Below are 24,464 nucleotides of genomic sequence, written 5' to 3'. Positions count from 1 at the left end.
GCGATTTTGTTTTTATGGCGTTTTAAGTTTTCGATCTTCTAATTTTCGGTCTTCTGAAAATTTATCATTTTAATTTTTGACATTTTGAATGCCACACACATGAATGGATGACTGGTCCAACGAGCACGTAGCTCTCACCGTACTGTCTGCTCAGGGATGGGCTCTCACCGTACTGTCTGCTCAAGGACCTTCCCCCGAAAGTACTCATGAGCTTGTCAGAAAAGAACCCAAAAAAACGATGCACAAAAATAATAAATAAATAAATAAATATTGAGCTTGCGTGCTGGCCGGGTCAAGCTTCAACGCTTAGCATGGGAGAGGGACGTAAAATAGCGAGAGAGAAATGGGAGGAGGAAAATAACGAAAAGAGAGAAAATCTTCTGCCTGGCAGAAGATATTTCCGCGTCTCGACTTTTCAAGCAATAGGTCCTGTATCGAGGGCCATTTCAACCAGGCAGAATGACTTGGTGATCTCCGTTCTCGTTAGCCCTGATACCGCGGCCCCGGCGTGGGCCGCTGACACCGCTCCTTCGGAGCCAGACATTGCACGTCCGTACGCTTCGGCGGCCGAAAGTCGCACCACGAAAAACCATAAGAATTGTCAATAAAAAAAAATGTTCCTGAGTTTGTGTTAACAGGTGGCAACAGTTGCCAACAAATAAAATTTGTGCAAAAATTTTGTTTCCGCCCGGGATCGAACCGGGGACCTTGCGCGTGTGAGGCGCACGTGATAACCGCTACACCACGGAAACGGATGATAGTTGCCTATTTAAACAAGTCACTTCTGTATGTAGGTGCCAACAAGTCAGCGTTCAGCAAAAAACTTGTTCCCGCCTGGGATCCACGTGATTACCACTACACCTTTTTTTTTTTTTTTCGTGATAACCACTACACCACGGAAACGAATGATAAGTGACTATTTAAACAATTTAAGCAATTAAACAACATCCAGTATGTAGCACTATGTGGCAACAAGTCAGCGTTCAGCAAAAAACTTGTTCCCACCCGGAATCGAACCGGAGACCTTGCGCGTGTGAGGCGCACGTGATAACCACTACACCACGGAAACGGATGCTAAATGACTATTTAAATAATCTGCTTCAGTATCTATCACTAGGTGCCAACAAGCCAGCGTTCAGCAAGAAAGCTTCTCCCCGCCCGGGATCGAACCGGGTGCCGCCTTGCGCGTGGGAGGCGCATGTGAGAATCGCTACACCATGGAAACAGGTGGAAACGGTGATAGCTTTCTATCAGTTTGCTTTATTTCGCACATCTGCAGCAGAAGCATCTATTAACCCTTTCCGTGGATCACGGAGCATATGCCATCTGTGTGGCATTAAATAATCAGTCACTTGTGTTGCGCGGGATCAATATCTTTGAGAAAAAATATCGCTCCCGCGCTTCCAATACAAAAGTCTTTTGTATTGGATTCGATAAGCCATAACCTGTGCTAGGTAGACCTGCCGTGACCCACTAGGGACTCACGACGCACCATATGAAAACGAGCGACATCCAGTGCGGCGTGGGTCGCAAGCGCCCCACGCGATTTACCTCCTCAAACAGGAATCCCAAACATGAGGTGTGCGGGTCGCATGGGGCCCGCGACTCTCTGGGTGCGGCTCTCAGGTATCCCGCGGCTGCAAGGTCCCGCTCCTATGCTTCGAGAACCGCGTGCGCCATAAATATTGACATCTTGTCGTCCATTCAATTCAATTGGAAACGTAGCTCCACTCTTATGGTTTTTTATCATATTTAGCACCAATTTGTTTTCTTATGGATCAAGGATCATTTGTCTAAAATGCCGTTTCTAGTTCGTTGGTTTCTAGCTCTATAGAAAAATTCAAGCGTGTTAGCGGAATGGGGCTATTTCAAATCTTGTAATCACACTAGGTACAAACCCAAAGTATAGTTGTATGACAAAATCAGTACTAGAGACGTCACTATCAAAACGACGATTTTACAAAAAGCAAATAGCACGAAAAGCCGGGGTCAAAGTGCTCATGCATCATACAAAGGACAGTATGCAAACACGAGTCACCGCAATATCTTTGGTTCGAATGCCGCGTGCCAAGTTTCTCCTTGACCTCATATTGCCATGCGGCACTCGAAGCACGGATCTCGACGTGACTCGCGCTCGAATCTGCATGCAACTTGTCTGTTGTATTATGTATAAGCAGTGTGACCCCGGCTTTAGGATATCTCCGAGTGTCGCTGAGACTCGCTGCTTTGAAACATGGAACACCTTCCGCCGCCCTACGATGACTCTCAAAACTTCGGGGGTGGCGTATCTGACCCCCAACACCTATATGAGTTTGAGACCCCTGCTCTAAAGGATGCATGAATGCACCCAGACGGTGCTGCCCTCGTAAATGGAAAATCACCGTTAGTAAGATGGTTGTTCATATGGGTGTCAATATTTTAATTGCGAGTGGAAGTGGCGTATTTCCTTTAAGCACACCCCGCAATAAGTCCGAGACAACATGCGGGGAAAAGCGGGCCCACGCGCTCGAGAAAGCCGACGGACCTGCACGGAACGTCCGAAGAGGGTGCACGGATTGCTGGGCATCGATCAGTGAAAGCACCAACCCAAATGAAGCCAGAGTGGTGGTGCGGGGTCAACGCCCTACTACTATCGCGCACCGACCTAAACGCATGCAAAGGCATGTTGTAGTGAGTTGTATTGCTCTCGGATACCACTGTCCGCTGGGCGCGCCTCCAGCGATGAACTCGGGAAACCCAGCTGAATCTTTGTTTCTCTGCATCTCCTGTTGGAACGGCAGGCCGTATACACACAGATTTTTTGGGGAGAGTCTGGCTACGGGAACAATCCAGGGACATCGACACACACCTGGCAGGCGTCCTTGCCTCCTTCGACGTAACCGGCGCAGAGGAAGCCCTGTGTGATGGGCTGAACGTATCTCCTGTCGCAGTCCTCGTTCCTCCAGATTGGGAAGGACACTTGCTGCAGTGTTCCGCTGTTGGAACCACCTGCGCAAAAGAGGCCATACAATTTTTGAGGTGTTGCATCCTTCCAGTGCAATAATTAAACTTCCATACAAAAAAAGAATTAAAAAAAAAAACATGTACAAAGGTGCTCCCTCGCATCTTACAAAAAAAAAATATATATATATATAAAGTGAGCGTGTCGCGGCTATGCAAATTATTCTTCGCAGAAAGCTACTGCCACACTGCACAGACAGTGTGAATCTTAAATATCAGCGGCCATTGAATCCACTTTGGAATACATTTTAGCACTCAAAAAAACAGGGACAAAGAGGCGAGAAACAGACAGCACAGTGCGCTACTAACAACTGATTTTATTACGTGAAACGACACTTTTATACCATCTGAGTTTCTGATTTTGCTCCATCACTAGCCAACCCGGTGCCAGGCCGCGTCATTGAGGAAGCGCTAAAATGTATTCCAAAGTCCAAAACCAACTAGCCCAGCAATCGACTCTATTGAATCCACGTCAGTTTGTACGCCCGTGGATTGTGTAAAGATGTTCTGTCGTTGTTGTTTTGTGTTTTATTATGAATATGTCTCGGCAGTGTTTTTCTGCAGAACATATAGGTTTCGTAGTCACTTTTTTTTTCACAGGTTCGCAGGTACACAGAGCGTCACTGTTACCGCGAGATCGCCGGTTTTCTTCATATATATATATATATATATATATATATATATATATATATATATATATATATATATATATATATATATATATATTGTGACGAAGACGACGACGACACTGGGGCAAAGGCGTGCCTGACCATCACGTGCCACGCTCCGCGCGCACCGCCCGGCTTCCATAAAATCCTTCCTATCTCACTGAGTGGACGCGTCATTGTCATTTGCTGCCCGCCGGCCGCACGTCTTCGTAACAATATATATATATATATATATAAGTTTAAATTAAATATAGACAGACAGGGGAAAGTGAACACGCACCTAAGTTTATTCGCGACTCCAGCGACCTATAGGGGGCGCCACCACAAAACAAACATGGCGGCTGAGTCCAGGTCGCGTCGGCTCGGCCGGGCCGCCTGAACAGGTGGCGCGTTCAATTTAACAGATTTTCTTTTGTTTAATGCCCAATTTTATAGGTATTTGAACTGAGACGGTTAAGTGTAGCCGGTGCAGATAAACTTGCAAAGCATAGTTTTGTTTTGCCGGTGTTTTTCGTTCTTTTCATGTCAAACTTTCGTTTCAGAGATTTCGCTCAAAACCGAAACTATGGGCTCCGGAGAGACGGCAATATACTAATCAGTTTTGATCATCTAAGGAGAGCGGCGATGGCTACAGAATTGTTCCACAGAGAGTAACTTTTCAGCCGACTGACTCGCTTGCCTCGACCATGCGACTTATCTGTCCGCGAAATCGAGCTTTTGCGCGTATCCGCGTTTAAGAAACAGCTCCAGTCGTCTGCTCGGTCAACAACACAGCCTGCAGGAAAATTACGAAAATTAAGCAAGCGCTTCTTGAGCCAAGGACCATCTTAACCCACCGACTAAGCAGCTGATACTCATATTTTAATTCAGGTTTTAGTAGCAATCGAGAAGTCATTTTGACGAGCGTGTTATGTATTATATTACGTACTATGGGGGGGGGGGGGGGGGGGGGGGGGGTCCCGCTAAAGCGATATTAGTATATTCTTCGGGTTGAAATATGAGCTTAGTTGACTAGCTATTAGGTGAGCTGCTGAATAAAAGTATATTTGACAGACAGAGAGATACCACTTAAACTTAGCCAAATGGTTCTATAGCCGGCAGCACGGGGATAAACTGAAGAGTCTTCATCGAAGATTCACGCAGAACCTTTGTGCATTGAACTTTGTTTCGAATCCTGAACGGAGAAAATGAGATTTTTTTTTTTTTTTGGCTGGTCAACCTGGCCAATGTAGACGTATATTGTTGCTGGCTTCGACGCCCTTGTAATATAAATGGAGGCGCGATAGGTCAGAATGCCGTGACAGCATCCAGACTCGTCCCCCACCTTTTGAAAACAGATAATTTCCCTCATTCATTATTTGCAGCGAGCAGGTTTTCCTGAATCAAGTAATTGAGAAATCAGCCCAACTCCTTCGGTGTGGTCCAGAGGCTTTTTCGGCGAAAAGCAGCCAAGATGAATAGCCAACGCACCGAACGGCGTGGGTGGCGCAAACTTGAAGCTAACCGAACACAACCAAACTCAAGAAAAGCAGCTATCGAACCTTCTCATACATTTTACTGCAACATTGATGTTCCCTCCAGTGAAATGCCTCGTCTGTCGTCCTCAGTCACTGTCCTACATCCTTATAAAGAAACCACTTATCAGTTACCAAGTAGTCGTAACTTTGAATGTGATTCGAGACAGACAAGAAATCAAAACGTTTTTCCGCGATTCCTCCCCATCCAAGAAATCGAAAGCACGCAACCGTGTGTTGTCGAGTAAACGGGCTTTCAAACACGTAATAGAAGAAAACAATCTACTGAGGCTTCACCACACTAATTATCACTCAGGCAAACCTAAGAAATATTCGGACATTCGTCAAATTACATTGCTCGCCACCGCGCCGACAACACGTCTCCGCAAAAGCCACCAGAGACGCGGAGGGGCGCGGAGCGACCTGGACCGGCTGGTTCCCGGTTCCCCTCCTTGGTGGCGTCCGTTTTGCTGGAGTCGCGAATAGGACACCTTATGTTAGTTGATACTAAAGCGAGTTTTGTCTTTTAAACACATTGTGTGATACCCAAAATCACCTTCTCAAAATAACACTCCTTCCTAAACCCACAAAGCCTTATATATTCTAACTGGAGAATATAAGCGGCATAATCACGCAACTGATATTGTCTAATGTGGAGATATGCGAGTTTTTGCAAAAATTACAAATAAAAAAAACAATTTGAATTGTTTTAACTCAAGGCTAGTATTGTCGATCCAATAATGTAACTGTAGGAATAATACAGCTTACTCCGGAAAGGAAGTTCTCGGCTAGCTTGATTCAGTAAGCTTGAAGCATGATAGAAAACTACGACACGCTTGGCCTGATCGCCGTGAGATCGTCGCAGCGTAGTCCATTCTCGCACTTCTAGAATCACCGTCAAACTTGTCGTCTTCATCTCAGGAAGTTACTGGGCTCGTAAGATTGCGACTTGCCATGACTCTTCGAACGCGTTCGAAGGTCGAGTGCTAGCGGAAGGCTTTCGTTGTTCGCGTTCGAAAGCGTTAGAACGGTTAGTAGAGACAAAGGCGGTTAGTTTTGCGTCTACCCGATAATCAGTCAGAGCTCGGCTCAAGGGCGTGCTCGCTCGCTCCGATCTCCTCCTCCTCCCTCAGTTTCTACCCGGATAGTCACTGACGAGGTGAGAACAGCAGGACGTCTCTTTCGAATGCCCGGCCTTCAGCACACGCTGGTTGCCTTCCGCCGCGCTTTGGATGTGTGCGTGCGCGCTCGAGGCCCACGAGACGCCCAATCATTATCGAAGGCAGGAAGCCCGCGCTGGAGGCGTTACATTCGGAACTCTTTCCTGCCGTTCCGATCCTGCCAGTGACTACAGTTGTGAGGATAAAAAACACTGACAAGGTGGCGCGATTCGCCGCCCCATTCAGGGTGCTCAGACGTATTCCTCCATCGTTCATTCATGCAGCCAACTGGCACTAGAACGAGGCTTACCGTAGGACAGCGTGCCCCATCCGATGGCCGTGGCCATGACTCCCGAGAGCGGCTCGCGGGCCGTCGTCGTGACCGCCGGCTCAGGCAGGCAGATGGGGCGCACGGCGTCGGTGAAGGTCGCGCTCTCCATGAGCCTGACCAGCGCGATGTCGTTGTAGAAGCCGTGCCGGGCAAAGCGCGGGTGCTGCACCGCGCTCTCGACCCTGAAGTCGATGGGCTGCGCCTGGTCCCGGTCGCTGTAGATGTGGTGCTCGCCCAGCCGCACGCTCAGCTGTCCTGGACGGTACCTGCCGCCGCAGGTCGATCCCCGACGCCTTACAGAGGGGCCGCCGCTTCCGGATGTTCGGGGGACACGCGGAACGCAGCTTGTGCCGCGTGAGACCGAAAAGCCGCGACCACATTGCTCGTGATTATCATACAACAGACGCGGTGTTATATGCAGACACGATGAAAGCATTATTTACGTACACGCCTTAAGCATCTTAGAATCCTGTTTTCTTTAGACATGCTTCAAGCATGTCTGCAGACAGTTTTTGAATGACCTATGTGACCGTCATACAAGGAAAAAAGACACGTCTCCGACAGTGTCTCTAAAGACGGTCTTTTGTACGATGTATTAGAAGTAGGACCGCAGCTTAAAGGAAGGTCAACGCGGAGCGCAAGTTCGTCTGCTTCTTGCACAGGGGTTGCGATGATGTCAAAACGCCGAGCTCTTATTGGCTGATGGAAAAAAAAATAGTGGGTAGACCTCGAGGCATCTAACATTGAGATCTACCCACAGTCTTTTCAATCACAGCCAGTCAGAGCTCGCGTTGTTCTGACGTCACAGCAACTTCTGCACAAGAAGCAGACGACTTGCCTTCCGCATACGTTTGCGTCTTCGAGGACGACAATAAACAGAATAATAGGCACGATTTCGATAATCCTGGTCCCGGCAGAGATTCGTGGGTCAGGCTTGGCCGGGGTCTGGGAAACCGTAGTGCATGACGGACGAATGTGACGTCATGGGCGAGGCGTACAATCGTTTCCCGCAAAATTTAGGGGGTAAGACTGTCTGCTAACGAAGCTGGGTAGTAGTATCTTACTACGCCTGCTCAGATCTGTTTTGCTGACCTAGTCATTTCAATAAAAATACAACTTTCCCCCCCTCCCCCTTAAAAAAATCTTGTGCACGTTGTTTTCTTTTTTTTTTTCTATTTTAAAGATGACACCGTTGTGGGCTTGGAAAGAGAGGGGGGGGGGGGGGGTCCTTTCTTCCTTTTTACATTTGTAACTGCCTCGACGTGGCATTTTTTATGCACCAGGATTTTTTTTTGTTGACTAGGTAATTTAATTATTTGAATATTGCTTAAATCAAGTATGTGCTGATTTGGTGGTGTTGGGAAATCGCCAATATAGGCGCGGCTTAAAAACACTGATATTAAAAAAAAACATAAAAAGGAGTCTTACTCAGAGGAAAGATCAAATGCTTCTCAGATGCGTTCCTATAAATGACGATTTTTGCGTGTCCCTCGTTGTAGACATTTTTTTTTTTCTAATGTGAAACAGAAGTTGTGCTGAACAAGTGATCGTTGCAGGAGTTTGTTCCAACCAATACGAGCATTGAAAACAAAATCAGTGAACAATCGCTCAATTACGAATATATTCTCTCTTTGGATGTTGAATATCACAGTAAAATTTGCCATATACGGTAATCAGTTTTTGTATCCAAAATCACTCAATCGATAGCGTTCCTCGCAACATGATGACACGCACTGGTTCACCAACTGCTCGACTGAATGCAACCTCAAATTTTGCTGCGGTACAAAAATTTAAAAAAAAAGGTCGCTGTCGCCGAGAATTTAAGAAACGCAGGGTGTGGCGAGTTTCGTGCATCACATTATCGCTCAACAGCCAATCAGATCGCAGCATTAGACAATAAGAACGTCGAAGTACTAATCAGAAAGAAAGAACCATGAACCCAATAAAGCACGCTGTGCGTTATTTAACATAATAGCGACTGTAACCTTTTTTTTTTCCCCAGTTTTTTTCTTCTGTCACTTACATCTCCAGCAAATGATAAAATCCACAAATGACGGGGATCGAGATTTTGAGAATGTTGCTTTTCGCGGCTGATTATTTGAGCCACCAACAGGTAGGCCTAGAGAACGAGAAAAAAAAAATGGAGCAATAACGTCGTAGAAACACTCACTTGTACCCGGATGGATGTGACAAGCAGTGAGCGGCGGTGAGGACGTACCGCTCGTTGATGAGCGCCCCACCGCACCAGAACTCCCGACCCCTCCGACCTTCCAGGAAAATGGCGGCCTGCGAATGCATTTCTGTTCTTCTGTCAAACGCGCAAGCTGATCTCAAGAGAACGCAGCAGCCCTCGCCGTGATTACAATACGTAACGCTAGCGAAGTCTTGAGTAGCCGCAAAAAACAGTCGCCGGTTTCTTGCCATATCCCGCAGGTGAACTGTAGCGACAACCTTGACGCTGCACGCAGTTGCATTGTCTCGTTTAAAGGGACCATGAAATAGTACGTTTTGGGCTGGGATAAATTGGGAGTTTACGAATTGCACATCGTTTAGAGCGCCAAAAGAAAACTAGTTCACGAGGGTAGGAAGTCAAAAGCCTGCTCTTCGGTACGTAGATTTTATTATCTACAGGGACCATTTCTTACCTCCTTTCCTTCGAAAGCTCTCCGACTTTTTACTGCGATGCACCCGCGAACCCAGCTCGCGCATTAGACACGAGCACTGTGTGACTTGGACCTATGCGCATGTCAACAATCGATCCGTCGACAAATATTTGAATTCGCGTTCGTGGCCAATAAGTGCCGTGACGGCACATATCATCTATTGCAAATGACAAGTTCCTTGGTGTGCTTAAAAAAACACCGTGGAAGCTTCGAGTCATCGCATCTGGTGCCCAAGCGCGTCCCGACCACATGATTTCTTATATTGCTTTTGAATTGAAGATTAACGCCACGGATGAAAGACAAAAAATCACTTCATGATCCCTTTAAATACAGCGAACGCGTGTCCCGCTAACTTTAGTGGACGGTGTTCACGTGACACTTTGACACCAAGTGGCAAAATTACCTAACGTGATACTAAGCTCCCGCTAAGGTTAGTGGGAAACTTGTGGTGGTAAAATCATGCAACATTGTGTCGTCACATTCTAGGGACACTGGAATTCCCCGCTAAATTCAGCGGGGAAATTGTTTGTGACGTCATGTCGCATATCACGTGACACTCCGACGTCACAATGTCACGACACTGATTCCCCGCCAAACTTAGCGGGAAAATGTAGCCACTAACTTTAGCGGGCTTCGACGTTCCTACGCGAAACATACATGCGATCCGCTGCGAAACCTCGCGAATGACGGCTATCGCCGTAAAAGAGGTCAGGGTGCCCTTTGACCTTCCCCGGTGTCACCGTTTACCATCCAGGGCCACTGGCCAGGAGTTGCTTCGTGACCCCCGACGATTCTGGAGTCCCGGCCCGCGTGTCCGCACCCTGCAACGATGAAAAGGCATTGAACGTTCCTGAAAGACCTCTGAAAATGAAGACACCAGAGGCACTCAAAGTTGATCATTTTAAGAAGTGGAGGCAAGCACCCAGCGTTATCAAGGTAGCCACCAGGCACCAAAGACCTCAAGACACGATGGCTTTGTTCGTTCGTTAATGAACCGATGACGTGCTATGCTCGCTTACCATTTTTTCTAAATTATTTTGAGGCAGTCAGCAATGGTTATGATACAAAAATTAACAAATTTGAGACTTAAGGCTGCGGTCCCACGGCGGCCATGACATATGACGCTTTCCGCACGTTTTCGAAATGCGATTGTGGCGTGTTCAAGCTTTCTAAAATTATGTGTTATATATCATCTCGTCCTGTACAACATTATCTTTCCTCTGATGTAGGATTTGTTTTCCTAGTGCAAAGCGCTAATTCAGTGGGCACCCGCGAACATTGGCCTTTTCGGCAAAACATGGTTTCGTAGTACAGTGGTACAGGGTGCACAATTGGAGCAATTTATTTCAAGTTTTAGAATGTTATAGAAGAAGAGTGCGTTAATTGTCATTAGAGGCCCTTTTTTCGTTTTTCATTTTATTTTGACAGATATTTACTTTAAAAAATGTACCTCGCGGAAGCACATTCAGTCGCAGATTTTTGGCCGCCTACTCGGTCATCTTATTTGAAACTTTTTACATGTGTTTGCTACTATGGTAGAAAGAGCTACGCTAAATTTCATTGTAATATGGCCTAAACTGTTTTCGGAATGCTCACGTGAAAAGTGACAAAAACAGTTTTTTTTTGGCAAACTTCATTTGGTAGTACAGTGGTACAGCGCTTAGAAATTGGCACATTTGAATAAAATTGTAGACCTGCAAAGAAAAACATATTCTGCTTTGTCATTAGAGGCCCTTTTTCTAAATTTCACCTTTGAGTTTCCATAAAAAAAGTTTGAATATAGGCGCAATCACGAATTTGTTGATAGTCAAAACCGAGTATTTTGACCCTTTTTGGCAGACATTTAGGCCGATATTTTTTTAGTATTAAATGGAGATTACTGTTCCAGGTCCTGATTATTAGCCCACATTTTCACTAATCGAGCCTATTTATTAAAAAAAATCATAAAACAAACAGAAAACACAAATTGGATGTCCGGTTGCGCCCTCTATGTGGCGGTGGCTGAAATGTGACTACGCGAGGTTCAGGAAACTGCCGAGGATGGCGCTGATTCCAGCTGTGGTTGCCAGCTTCGGAAACTGGTTGTACACTTGGCTTCTTCCGTTTCTTGCGAAATAACGTGCTGGAAAACTTGGTCGAAACTCGTGAGGTCCTTTATAACACGGTAATTTCTGCTAATATAGCTTTTAGGAAGAATTTCAGTCGCTTTCATATTGTCAAACGATTTTTTTTTTATGCGAGGCTCCACCGGTTCAGTTTGCTGAATAAATTGTTCACGCAATCAATATCGAAGTTTCAAATTACCGAAATGCCAAAATCGCCAGTTCCGCGTAGATACGCAGCGTGACGCACGTGCTTCTGGTGCGTGTGCACGTACGTGTTTGCTGCGTGGTTCTTCGGTTGCTGCGAGTTTTCGCGTATTTATTGTGCACTGCTTACCTCCGTCTGCGCACGCCTCTCATCCTTGTAACTACCCCTGCTCTGTTTGCCTAGAGTGAAGTTTGTGCCTGTCTTTTAGTTCGCTGACTAAGCTCGTGTCGGTGTCCTTCCTACTGGCTGCTGTTTGTGTTTGCGTACCGTGTGTGTCGCTTTGATTACTAGGTCCCCTGCTTATGGGGTGGAGCAAGAGGTGGGCGTCGCGCCAGGGGTGGGTCGTGATTGGGGAAACAGCTTAGCAGCCGACGCCGACTTCGGCGCGTTTCTTCTGCGCACGCGCGTACTGTCATTGATGTCGCTACTTCGCGCCGTGACGATGCGCTGATCTACAGGCCGGTCGGCGCTCGCGTGATATTGTTGGAAATTCTCGAGCGTGTATTCCATAATAGAATTAAAGTGGACATTTGGCCGGCAGTCGGCATACCCTGGCTCTGAAAACAGATTGCTAGGAGTGCCCTCTCACTCGCTGGTTCCACGCTAGGTGCGCGCAGTCCGTGCTTCTGGCCTCCCCGGCCGCCCAAATGCGTTTTTCTGATGCTTGTTTTCTTTTCAGTAAACAGACAATAGATTCCTGCTGATATTCTCCTTTATAATCTTCACTCTTGACAGCTCTTTAGTGTTGGAAGGAACTCCGTCAAATGACGATAATGCATGTGTAAGTACAACTGGAACCTCATAGTTGCAAGAATACTTTTCCTGGATTGTCTGCATTAGAGTGCCTCCATGTGCGCTTCGAGCACATGAAGGCTCCCTAGACTGCACCTTTCTGATAATATGATCGGTCTCCATAAATTGCACTTCCCCGCTTCGGGAGCACGGCCAGCGGTGGTTCTCTGTCGGTCATCGAACCTCACACACGTGAAGCGTTGTCAGAGCTGTGATATACCGGGCGTTTTATTATTATGTTTTGTGTTTTTTTTTTTTTTTTTTTTTTTTTGCTGAAAGAAATTATACTTTTGGTATTCCCGGGGATAACATTATCGGCTGCGGCGGACGTAAAGGAACGAGCGTAAATTGACAGTTAGTGGCCTAATAAACTAAAATTTGCCATTTGCGAACGCTGGAGAGGGGGTGACCTCCTCTCCCCCGTTCGCTCCGCTGAAGTGGAAGAGGGTGGGAGGAGCTCCCACTTCGTTCTTGACCTGTCACCGACTACAGTTGCGAATTCCACTTGTCATTTTGGAGCGATGACGAGATAGAGCTGAGTCATGTATTGCGTTCTCTGAGATGAAGAACGCAATGCGCGCGGTGTTGCTCCACGTATGCACCAGTCATTAGTAAAAACGACCTGTCCTCCGAGGAGGTCGAGCGAGACGCCGGCTGACATGGGGGTCGGTCACCTCACCGTCACCACCGTCTACCGTGCCTTCAAAAACACGGGGCGCAATGTGTTTCTGCAGTATAACAAAAAATTGAACAAACAAGGTGCAAACTTTCATTTTTTTCCTAAGTGTGGTTTGCAGGGCTGAACCGAATACAAAAACGATACGCCGTGCTGGGATGACGTCGACTACAATGGTACACAATCATAACAAGAGCACAAATCCTGCCACATTATTTTGCTACAGTGATAAGAGCATATATATCTTTGCCCGCGATGCGGCAACAGAGACATTATTTCCAAATTAGAGTTCGAAGTTAGCCTTCGATGCTAGCACTGACCAACTCACTTCACTCACTGGGTGAAAGCGTGAAACTTTGTATCACTCGGACAGAGATCGAAAAATAACACGCACCGCTTAAACTTGGACACCCCAAAATAATTAACTGTAGTGGATCGCACGCAAAAGCTTCGCGTACGCAATAAAATTGCCGGTCAGAAGTACGGTTCCGCAAACAAAATCAACATATGAGTCATCAAATTATGAAGAAAAACAAGGTGCGAGCGTGCCAAAAATATTCAACATTTATTGTTGTCAATATTTGTTTTTCTATCCACGTGCTTATGTCGCAGTGGAAAGCCGTGAAACTCCCTATAAAATTATTTTGGGCAGTGTTTCCGACGGTGCTCGCTCGATCGTAAAATGCCGCTTTGTTGTTACTTTGGCGAATTAAACAAGGAAGCCACGTTCACCTACAATGCCCTGTCCACAAGAAAGGAAATCGAAATTTTCGCTTCGTTTTCTTTTTTTTAAATATTCTTCTCTTCTGCACGATATAGGGTATGAAATATCCTTCCCTGTACTCTCGCTGCGACGAACAGTCCGATAAGCGAGTCACGCTATGACAAAGATGGGGGTCCCGAAAATCTCCTAAAATCGTGTTTGTTCTCAGAGACACATCCGTGTGTAAGAAAAACCGCGGCCCTCTCCACGAAGTAGGGATATATTTGATAAATAGCGTTGACTTGAGGTCTTTTCATTTGCTTTGTAAACACAAGCGTGACGTCACGTGCGCATCCCACGCGACCCGACTGAAGTCTGGACTGGTGTACTATGTGTGGACAATAGGGCATTATTTTGACTTCCCGGCCGCGACGACCTTGGCGAGGGAGGACAGATGGGGGTCCCGAAAACTCCTAGAATCGTGGTTTGTTCGCAGGGACACACACATCCGTGTGTAACAAAAAACGCGGCCCTCTCCACGAAGCTTACACAGGCATTCTTGTGTAACTACTGAAGATGGCTCCCGCAAGGGAGGCGAAACTGGTCAGAACTTCAGCTTGGGCGAGTTGGTTATTCATGATTCATGGAGGCGTTTATTCATGGAGGCGAAACGTCTAGTGAAATTGTTTTTTTCCTGTTCTGTGAAGTCGGTGCTTTTATTTTAATTATGTTACCAGTCGGCCTGTGTGACCAGTGCTCATTTGAAGAATCGCCTTTGTCTTTCCTGAACCCTAACAAAAACACCCTCATAACATTTTTTTTTTTACTGTTCGGCTACGTTGGCATAGCCTATAATCGACATAATTTTTGCGAAAGCCTACTTTTATTTTATAATTATCTGTAACCATTTCTAATTGAAGAAGTGACAAGTATAATAATTATATTATGATTTCATATCAAAATTCGACGAACCGGGAGATGCGAAATTCGGTGAAACAGCTTTTCAAAAAAATATCCGGTGCCCGAAACTTGCTTATATTAAAATGTCTAACATGTGTATGTGTTCTAATACAGACGATGAGTGCAATGTGGAAACTGAATGGCCTCACAGACAATTGTCAACGAGTTGGAATTTTTGATGAATTACCCTTTGTCGAGTCATCCTACTACCGATTGGCCTCTTCAATCAATTGCCCGTCGACAAATATTGTTGTTGGTTTATTTGCCATCTGCTGTAAGGGGAGAGTGTGGGGCTCTTCAAGCTGACATCTGCCAGCATTTTCATCGCGCCTCCAGCGCCTGTACCGACTGACGCCGACGAGTTGGCCTAGAAATAAATACCCACGGACTATACTATAGCCGCTAAATATCTCTACGCGAGCATGATTTGTTTTCAAAGGGGCACCCGCCTGTCGGTGCTGCTTTGAATTATACATACGTCACGGTCAAAACGTTCCGCAGCTAATGAGTGAAGGCCGACCAACCTATTTTGTCCAATTGTCCGTGTATGGGAGATGAGAATGCCACTGCGTCAAAGACAAAACGTGTGCGAGCGTTGCTAAAAATAGAGACCACTATCGATGTTTTAGTATACATGGTTTCATTCTTAGTCAGAGCGCAAACAGAGGTTAGATGTCACGAAAACACATACACAAAGACAAAAAGCACTTTATCACGGCGCATTGTACGAGTTGTTATATTAGTGGGTGGAATCACCCAAACAAAGATAGTGAACGCCGTGGCGTTTAGGTGTTGAGCTGATGGTGATGCTTGATCGGCGCAATGTGTCAGTCGAGCTCCAACTGAGGGTAATATGAGGCGGGGCAGCTCTGTGGTTTTACTTGTTGTTTATTCTGGTGTCTTTCGTTTTTGCGCGAAATATTGCGGATCACAACGGCTAGGCATCTTCGTCCGATGAAGCTCTGTTTTATTGATTGGCGTTTCATCGAATAGTGGACATTTCATCGAACACCGCTTCATTGAACGCCAACTCATCAAGTAGCTTGATCGAATTATGTTTCTGCTATCAAATTATTGGAGATATAATAACTACGCTCGTCATTTTTTGCAAATAACAGTAGCCTTTAGCGAAAATTGTGTTGCATAGTTAGTTTTGGCCGTCAGCAAATAGTGAAAAATATCTATCTATCTACCTATCTCTCTCTCTCTATATATATATATATATATATATATATATATATACAAAGGCAAAAATGCGTACTGTCACAGTTACTAATTCGAAGTTTACTACGACGTTTCGAGCGGGGACCACTCGTCATCACCTAATGAAAAAGGGTCCCCGCTCGAAACGTCGGAATAAACTTCGAATTATTAACTCCGCCAGTACGCATTTTTGACTTTATATATATATATATATATATACATATATATATATACATTTTACTAATACAATGTCTGGACATTTACACTTACCAAGTAACCATTTTCAGCTGTGATTTGAGACTGTGTTGCGCTTATCCCGCTCTTATTTATTTATTTTTTGTTTCTCTTGTTTCTGGCCTTTTTAGTATAGGCTTCCACCAGCTCGCTTGCGCGTGAACTCTAATTTCAAGTGAAACAAGTTTGTAAATTAGGGTGACACTATATAGGTTTGAAATCCTATACCAATTTTATTGCCATTTGGTGAGCCACGTACGAATTTTGAAATATATCTTTTCATCCAAATAATCGATTAGTAAATCGAATAGCAATTCGGACGAATTTACTACGACGGGAAGAACGAATTTGCAAATCTCATGGCAATTAGGAAATTTCAGCCATCCTTGGTTTCCGATTGGTCGCGCTCAGTAGCGGCTCCCTCCGCACAGAGTAGCCTTGAGTCAGAATTCGCGGAGTCTCTACTGACCGGCCAAAAAAGTGGGGCGCTTCAACTGCTCCCGCCCAGACATGTATTTGTATACGCCCATGACATCGGCCGCGATCGGCGATTGAGGTTCCGTTAGCCGACGCAAGCGTCAGCGGACGTCTCATATTTCCATACTCTCATTTAACTACAGAAACAAAAACAAAAAAAAAATCATCCAGTTCATGCTCACTATGTTCACCACTGACAAGATAGTCGGTAGTCGACGAGTTTCCGTGCAAAGCCGATCAAAACGAGGCACCAGATCAACTTTTACGGCTGCCATCAGGAAAGATCTGGCTTGTCGCGTTCCCTCAACGTCACTCCGAATATTGGTTGTGCCCCGCGCACCATCCTCTTGCAGCAATATTTTTATTGTCCCCATGTGATTTCTTTTTTATGTTCTTACTGGTGTTTGATCATAATTCGGTCATTGAAATAGTTTTTGCTGCCGACCCTACCATTATTTTGACCCTCTGGCAGCAAAGGAATATTATGCCGGCATTACACACGAAATAAGAATGTAGACACTCCGTCCCATATCTCAAATTACATCACAATGTGTTTACACAACTGTAGTGCAGAGGTACGATGAGCAGGGTCTGAGAAAATATTAGTTTCAGTATTTTCAAAAGAGCGACGAAACAAAATAAAGAAAGGACCGCCAATCGGCAGCGCGTGCAAGCAGAGGCAGTAGTGACAGGAAGCGCGAGGTGTGTCTTTCGTACGGCCGGCATCAACTCACGCACTGTCCGAAGATGTACTCTCTTTTACTCGTAGGATTGCAACGCTGCGGAATGTAGGCGTGTGATTTCAGAAAGCACGTCCAACCCTTTCTACGCGCGAGTGCTCCTGCAACCCAAGCATTGTATACAGTTACGTCCTCGCGCCCGTGCCTTGGCCAGCCCCGTACACAACTTATGCAGTATCGAAAAGGCATAGTTCAAAATTGACGGTCCCACTTTTCCATTGGGACCGGACATTTCATCGAACGCCGTTTCGTCGAACGCCGTTTCATCGAAGCCGTTTCATCGAATGCCGTTTCATCGAACGCCGTTTCATCGAACACCGTTTCATCGAAGCCGTTTCATCGAACGCCGTTTTATCGAACGCCGTCTTATCGAACGCCGTCTTATCGATCGCCAAGGTTGCATTCCCGCGTCCTAAAGCTGGTCGGAGGTGCCCATCCCGAGTTCTGGAAGTTTTTTACTTGCATCGCCGCAGAACATCAACTGACGGAAGACAAGCTGGAGGCGATGCTGAGTTCCCAAGCGCCTCCTCGCCAGAAGAAGGCCATAGCGGCAAGAAATGAAAGGGCCCGCCTTTTTTGTGAGAATAACCGACGGAGCATGGCTGTAGGGGAATTTTTGAGAGCAATTGCTCATCATTACAAACGATGAATGGCTGTCGCACGAACACATGAACCCCCGAAAGTTTTCAAATAAAATTTGAAGTGACGTCCTTACTTTTGACTTCATTGAGTCTTAGAACTAAAAATACAATGTTTCGCTGTAGTTTCATAAATAGCACTTCAGCTTTAGCTATAGGAGGCTCACATGGCTAAAGTTGTTGCGCCTGCGCAAAACCTAAGTCGCCTTCTGGCCTCCATGAGTTGGAGTGCGCTCTTACCGAGAGTGCGACTTTTTATTTATTTGTTACAATACCCTCAAGGCCCATCGGGTAATACAGAGGGGTGAACAGATAAGCACAATATGCGAAACAAACATAAAAATAGGTACAAATATCCTCATGGGTTACTTGCATCAAAATAAATTGTAACAGCTACAAGTTTGGTCATGAAAAAACTTGACGATGAATGAGTGAATTACACGAAAATACACTCGATCCATGCATAAACGAGCATCTTTCACGCTTTTTATTTAAAAGACATTCGATGAAACGGCCGTCAGCGATTCGATGAAACGGCATTCGATGAAACGGCGTTCGATGAAACGTCCATTTTTTCGATGAAACGGCGTTCGACAAAACGGCGTTCGATGAAATGTCCGGGAACCCTTTTCCATACCGCTTCAAAACCCCATCTCGCTCAAATCACTTGGCAGCCGGACAATTTTGGCAGGGGGCCTCAAGTTGGGGATTATCCGGTACATTGTCCTCCCAACAATGAACGTGGGCGCGACGCGCCAGAGGGTGAATACGTGAAAGGAGGGGCGTAAGAGTGGAGAAGGAAACTCAAGGTCGCAAGCGACGGGAAAAAGGGTTTCGTAATTGGCGCGCAGGTTTTGCAGCATTTGCTGGATGGATGGATGGATGAATACGGCTGAGCCCTTTGGATCGGGCGGTAGCTTACGCCACCTAGCCATTTTGTTTTACCATTTAAGCTTAGAATATTTAAATGTGAAATCTATATTCACTCCGCAGTGCAAAGAAAGTGAGGCTATGAAACCCCCTTGCCATCAGTGGTTAAGAAAATTCCTAGTTTTCTCTCGATTTCTGCCACCATTCACTTAATCTTTGCTTGGTAATCTCTACAGTCTTGAAATCCACTCTCCCTTCGCTGTCTCTAAAACCCAATGACTTTATTAAATCTATGTTGTCTTCGGTAGGCATAGGGTGAAGCCCTTTACAGTAGAGTATCAAGTGCTCAGCCGTCTCGTCCTCCTCTCCACAAGCAGTGCACACTGTATCAATTTCCTGGTACTTCACTCTGTATGTTCTGGTTCGCAGAACACCCGTTCTTGCCTCAAACAGCAATGAGCTTCCCCTAGAATTGTCATAAATGCTTTCTTTGGCAATAACTCTTTTGTTTAATCTATAGCTTTCCAGAGCCGTCTTTGTCTGCATTCCCTCTAGCCACCAATCTCTTTCTGTGGCCTTAACTTTCTTCTTAACTGAGACTTGCTCTTCCGTATCTTCGCTATAGCCCAAAAACTTTCCTCTTAATTTCCTAGTGCGCTGTCTCCACTTTGTGTCTACACTCCTCATGTATAAATAGCTGAAAACCTTTCGTGCCCATTGCTCCCCGTCCATTTGCCTCAACCTATCCTCAAATTCTACCTTGCTCACCGCTTCCCTGCTCTCAAATGATGCCCATCCCATGTCTCCTTGTACTCCCTGGTTTGGCGTTTTGCCATGTGCCCCCAAAGCCAGTCTACCTACTCCGCGCTGTTTTATTTCTAGTCTCGCATGCACTTCGGATTTCATGCATAGCACTGCGTTTCCAAAAGTCAAGCCAGGCACCATGACCCCTTTCCAAATCTCTCTCACCACCTCATACCTGTTGTAATTCCAAAGTGCTCTATTTTTCATTACAGCTGCATTTCTGTTGCCCTTACCTATTACATACTTTTCATGGTCTCTGAGATATTCTGCACCATCACATATCCATACTCCTAGATACTTGTATTTACTAGCTCTCTCAACTGTAATATTCTGTATCTTCAGCCTCTCAACTTCATCCTCGTTAAAAATCATGACTGCCGATTTTTCGCTACTGAATTCTAAACCTAATTCCGTTCCTTCCCTACCACAGATGCTCATTAATTCCTGCAACTCTGTCCTGTTGTTAGCCATTAGTACAATATCATCCGCATACATCAATCCCGGTAAGGATTGCTGAATTTTTTGGCCTAGCTTACTGTAAGAAAGGTTGAACCCAAGCCCACTCTTCTCTAGTCTATCCTCCAATCCTCTCAGATACAACATAAACAGCAAAGGCGATAACGGGCACCCCTGCCTAAGGCCTCGTCTTATCTCTATTTTCCCTGTCGCCTTTCCTTCCCATGTTATAATCACCTTGTTATCTTTGTAAATGTTCCTTAATAGTGCTGTTAGTCCTTCATCTAGGTTTAATTTCTCCATTATGTCCCACAGGTTTCCTTGGTTCACATTGTCATAGGCACCCTTGATATCCAGAAATGCCAGCCAGAGCTGTCTGTTTTCTTTTTGCGCTATTTCTATACACTGTGTTAGAGAAAATAAATTGTCCTCCAACCTTCTTTGTTTTCGAAACCCGTTCTGTAATTCGCCCAGTATGCCCTCGCAATCTACCCATTCCTCCAGTCTGTTCTTTATAATCTGCATTACCAACCTGTAAATAACCGGTGTCACGGTTATAGGACGATAATTCCTAATATCAGACTTATCTCCCTTTCCCTTATATATCGTACTCATCCTACTAAGCCTCCATTCATCTGGAATATTTCCTTTTGTTATCATGGTACTCACTACCTCCCTTAGTTTTGCCTTAGATTTAGGACCCAAATTCTTCACCAGCTTGATAGGGATACCATCTGTGCCTGTCGACGTGCCACTAGGGACTCTTCGTTCCGCCTTTTCCCATTCTCTTTGTCCAAAATCCGCGATGTCACAAACTTGACTGCTACTTCCTTCGGTTCTCCTATCTTCCACATGTAACCGTTCCCGAAATTTCTCCTCCATCACTGCTCCTATATATTGTATCGCATCATCTCCCTCTAATTGATCTCCCTGATGCGAGAGTATGAACCTCTGTCTAGCTTGCGTTGTTTCACCGAGTGAGTTCAAGTGCTCCCAAAACTTCTTGGCAGCGTTTCTATCTTTCTTACTTACATTACTCATCCATTCCTCACCCTTTCTCTGAATTTTCGCATTGATCAATTTGCTGCATTATTTTTAAAAATAATGCAGCAAATTCGGAGTTGGCTAAGCATCTGGAGGAGTGTAGAAACTGCACAACGGATTGGTCTGGAACGGATGTAGTTGTTAAGGAAAGGAACGATGTTAAAAGGGTGGTAAGAGAAACAATTAGGATTAGATCGTTGGGAAATTGCATTAGTCAACCTTCCATGCAAATAGGGAACCGCTGCAAACAATTTTTACAATTTTAAGTGTTTTTTTTTTTTGCATTAGTTGCATCTTCCATTGTATTAGTCAACCTTCCATGCGAATAGGGAACCGCTGCAAGCAATTTTTACAATTTTAAGTTTTTTTTGTTTTTTTTTTGTCATCTTGAAAGGCTTCTTTGGTGTGTACTGTCTGTGGTGTGTACTGGTGTGTATTGTCTGTTTTCTACAATTTTGGAGGTGACCAGTTTTGAGTGGGATGTTGTTGTGGGCTGTTGTCCTGTTTATTGTGAGGACACAAAAGAGTTGCTTGGGGCTTTGTGAGGCATATCTTCTGCTAGAACCTTTCACTTGGAAACGTTGGGAGTGTCCGCTTCTTTTGTGTTAGAGTGGAACCTGAAAAGTCACGGTGCAAAGGACAAGTCGTATGTGATTGGTTGTTGACGACGAAAACGAACTATATAAGAGGAAGTTGTTGAAATAAACGTATAGCCGAGTTTGAGACCTGTCTGTTTTTTCTGCTACTTCTTCTCTTCGAAAAACCCCCCAGTCTCAGGGTAAACGACGAAATGGTTGACTTCCACCAGCTAGCCTGTACTTTGACTCTTTTCTCGTTAAACGAAGTTGTTTTATTCCCGCCAAGTTTTGAGACTTTTTTTTTCAGTCGTCGGTGTTTATCGGTTATAAAAAATATTAATTTTTTTATATCATAGATCATGTTATGAACGAATCGCACCCAACATGGCTTATTGCTTCGCAGACATTGTGATTTATATGTCGACATCACACGTGACTAACCAGCACCTCCTATACTTCGCTGCACCTTAATTAAATGGAAAGTACAACAAAATTTCGGCTCTTATTTAGTATCAGGTCGGACACACCAGCATCTTGTTAAAAAAATACACAAAAGGGCATTTTAAGATCAATTAAACGATTAGCAAACAGCACCTGATGGATGTCGCTAAAGCGTCGTTTGTAATGCCCGTCTAAGAACCCTGAGAGGCGATAAGAACCTGACGTCATCCCGACAGCTCTACGGCCAGCGAAAAAAGAAGAGGGGAGGGAGGAACTCCCCACTCAACCGAACTCTCTTCCGTTTGTCCCAGACGTCGCTATTCTCCCTCTACAAGATCGTATAAAATTAACCCGTCACTCAAAATTCACACAAAAGCAGCTTTGCTGTTAGTTGCGGTGGCCCGATCGCTGCCGTGCTTCGACCGCTTCGGTGACTGGAGCGGCTAGGGCAACCTGACGACGTCAGCCTCGCCGCAGCTTTGCTCATCCCGAGACAAACTACGTCACGATTGCGCCGGATCGGACATGCTCTTCGCTGGCTGCTCTCCATCACTTGCCAGAGTGGGCCGTTTATAACGAAAAATACAGCTCTCAGGCTCAAAATACAAACAAGCGATTGTCATTTACGGATATCCTGGATCATATTCAAATTCAAATTTCGTTGAAGTAGCCGCAGCCGACGCTACGAGGTGATGGGACCAATCAGACAGCGTCAAAAGCGAACCATCATGGTGTTCGTCATCTTCTTGTACATGTTCTATCATCGCTGAAACAATCATAAGCAGAAAAGTCCATGTGACTTGCGCTTTAGAGGCCGCTTGATTGGTCCCATTCGCTCGTAGCATCGGCTGCGTAGCCTTAAGCTGAAAAACGAAGTATAGATCATAAATATAAGCGCCGCTGGATATTCAGCACCACCTATAGGAAGTCCAACGCGGCGCACTGGGGCCCTAAACTCGTCAAATACAAAGTTGTAGCCGAAAGTTGGCGGAGCGTGCCGATTGGGCGTCGGAAAGAAAAACGCGAAGTCATCGTCGTGATTGTCCAATCGGCGCGCTCTGTCAACTTCGGCTCCAACTTTGTATTTGACGAGTTTAGGGCTCCAGATTGGTCCCAAACGCCGCGCGTCCGCGTTCGGCTCAGGCTCGGGCCAATCAGTGAGATCTCGAGTCCCAGCCTAACACTGACTACGCACTCGTCTGCAACCTGCGCCTCTAGCCAACCTCCAGCAGGTGGCCTATACTCGGCGACAACTTTTCTCGGCAATGCAGTGGAGTGTACAGGTACGCGTTCCATATATCCCATTTTGAGCGCTGGATAAACCTGTGCGCGGGCTCTCCTCAACTTCCACTGCATTTCCAAGAAAAGTGGTCGCCGAGTATAGAAAATGGCGGCCCTTCAATATGGATCTCCGAACAGACCGAAGCGCTCTCTTACGTCTGGTGGGGGCTGGTGGCGGTAGCAGGGGCGTCGGCCGGGACACCACAGGCGGCGGAGGTGGCTGTGGCGGCCGCAGCGGTGGACGAAAGACGGCTGGGTGGGGCGGCCTCGGAGGCCGCGGCCTGTGCATATTACTCACGACTATCGTCGGGCTGGACGCCACCGCCACCGGCTTCCTCGTCGGCCTGTTCACCGCCACGACGATCGTCGAAGGTGGCTTGCTCAGCGGCTTCTTCGTCGTGTCGTAAGGCTTCCGGGTGGTGTGCAACGCGTACGGCTTGTTGTAAGGCTTCACCGATGTCGTGGACGGTGTCGAGCTCGTGACGTTTGTGCCCTCCACTACTGCGACGGTGATGAAGTTGGATTCCGTGTAGCCTTCCTCCAAAGATGCCGGGGTCGCCGTCGTGGGTTGTTCGGAAAGGTTCGCAACGGAAGTTGTCGATGTTGTCGTCGACGACGTCGTTGTGGGATACTGTTATAGGGTAGTAATAGTACAAGTATTACTTTTTTATCTTAATTAAACATATATGTCGTTCCAGATACGGACTTTTTGCCACTAGGCTCGTTCGATTCACATGTACCTCTTGCACCGGTGCAGAAACTTGTAGGACAGTTTACTTCCGGTTTGTGTATTGAGGTACGACCGGAAGTATACTCCGCCCCACACTTTTCTGCACAGGTGCAGGAGGTGCAGGTAAATCGAACGAACCTACTGACGTCAACAGTGCAGTGCGTGTGCTTTGGGCACATTGCTTTATTGTC

General features: G+C 45.9%; 1 protein-coding gene and 2 non-coding genes across 3 annotated transcripts in view; 1 reads left to right on the top strand and 2 right to left on the bottom strand.

Annotated features, from left to right (window-relative positions):
- The window catches only part of LOC8037704 (proclotting enzyme-like), a 101,917-nt gene that overhangs the window by 46,263 nt on the left and 31,190 nt on the right, over window positions 1-24,464 (top strand). The window lies entirely within an intron of this gene.
- Window positions 680-752, bottom strand: Trnav-cac. Its single transcript has one exon. It is a non-coding gene; the product is annotated as a tRNA-Val (tRNA).
- On the bottom strand, window positions 997-1,069 carry Trnav-cac. The gene has a single exon. It is a non-coding gene; the product is annotated as a tRNA-Val (tRNA).

This window comes from Ixodes scapularis, unplaced genomic scaffold, assembly GCF_016920785.2.
Source record: "Ixodes scapularis isolate PalLabHiFi unplaced genomic scaffold, ASM1692078v2 PGA_scaffold0__279_contigs__length_252992795, whole genome shotgun sequence".
In the NCBI taxonomy this organism is placed as follows: Eukaryota; Metazoa; Arthropoda; class Arachnida; order Ixodida; family Ixodidae; genus Ixodes; species Ixodes scapularis.
The sequence above is the reverse complement of the archived record's forward strand: the minus strand, read 5'-3'. Positions and strand labels throughout refer to the sequence as shown.